The sequence below is a fragment of the Ailuropoda melanoleuca genome, chromosome 6, assembly GCF_002007445.2.
Source record: "Ailuropoda melanoleuca isolate Jingjing chromosome 6, ASM200744v2, whole genome shotgun sequence".
Classification (NCBI taxonomy): domain Eukaryota; kingdom Metazoa; phylum Chordata; class Mammalia; order Carnivora; family Ursidae; genus Ailuropoda; species Ailuropoda melanoleuca.
The window spans coordinates 61,851,170-61,852,558 of record NC_048223.1 but is presented as its reverse complement, the minus strand read 5'-3'; positions in this window follow the sequence as shown (position 1 = coordinate 61,852,558).

The following is a 1,389-nucleotide window of genomic DNA, read 5'->3' as shown; positions in this document are numbered from 1 at the left end:
TCTTATGGTCGGATACACAGCATGGGCTTCCCTCCAGAGAGGACAGCTTTTTTGCTGGCATCAGGAGGAATGGAAGTGTGAAGTCCTGTGCTCTCCATCTCTGCACTGACTCCACGTGGACGGTGCGCGGGAGCGGACAGCAGAAGCGTGCTTGGATGCCTCAGGAAGCTGCGACGGCTTTATCCAGGGCTGTAATTTTCACAACTTTCAATAGCTCTTGACGCCTGAAAAAGTTTTCAGTTAAAATTTAGTGCCTGTAAAACTGGAGGCAGTAAAGGGCAGATGATGCCCTTTGAATGAAAGAACAGCTTTCCTCCATCAGACGGTGCTGGCTGCAGGCAGCAAGTGGAAACCTGTTGCTTTCCCTCCCCGGGAGGAGACCGCTCTGGATCCCAGGCGGCCTTTTCTGTGGCCAGTCCTGAGCGTGGGTGTTCGGTGAGTGAAGAGTGTGTTGGTGTATCGTCTGCCTGCCCAGGGTGTGTGTGTGTGTGTGTGTGTGTGTGTGTGTGTGTGTGTATGTATGTGTGTATGTGTGCTTTCGCCTCTGGAACCCCTGGCTTTCCAAGGGCATCAGAGGACTTCCCGGGGAGGGTGGTAAATAAGACCGGCTCGAGTTTCTTGTGTCAGAGCAGGGGTAAATATTTTGTTTTAGGACACGCTCCGGTTTAGTATGCAGCTCAGGATATAAGAACCTGCAATATTCGAGAGAGCTGTTTTAGACTAATAATTTCAAAGTGAGACAAAACCATGGTGATTAATGGGGCTTAGTCACATCTCCTGCCAACTAGATTTTTAAGAAGCTTAATTTCAGATGGGTCCTGTAGAGGTTTTTAAATGTCTTAGGATTTGGTTCTTTTCCACTTTAAGAGACCTCTGTAGAATAAGCCCTCTAGCTATTAGGACTGATCAGAAATTAGTTGATTAGATGGAATATTGTGCCATGAGCACTGTTTGGAGGATTACTCAGAGCGTGTTTTAATTAAACGAACCTCTATGACAACTAGTTAGCTCTCTTCTTTTTTTTTCTTCTTCCCTTTCAATTTTTCCTTCTGTTCCATTTCCAACACCCATTCTTATGCCAGGTCTGTCCAGCCTTCCTAGAACTCTGCAGCAAAACCCACGGTGAACTTGGCCGTGGGAGGCTGATTATCTGTGGGTGGCCAGAGAGGAAGTGCCTGGGGGTACAGGAGGCATCCCACGCAGTCTGGCCTGTAAACGCTTGTCCTGCTCTGAAGGTAGAGGGCCAGCCTGTTTCAAGGACCTCCCACCTCTTGTAGTGAGTCCAGACTTCACGGGTGGGCTGGGTCTTCTCGCACGGGGCCCTGGGTGTGTTGGGGCCTTATTCCAAAGGCCTCAGACTTGCCTCGAAGTGTCGGGCTTCACAGCCAA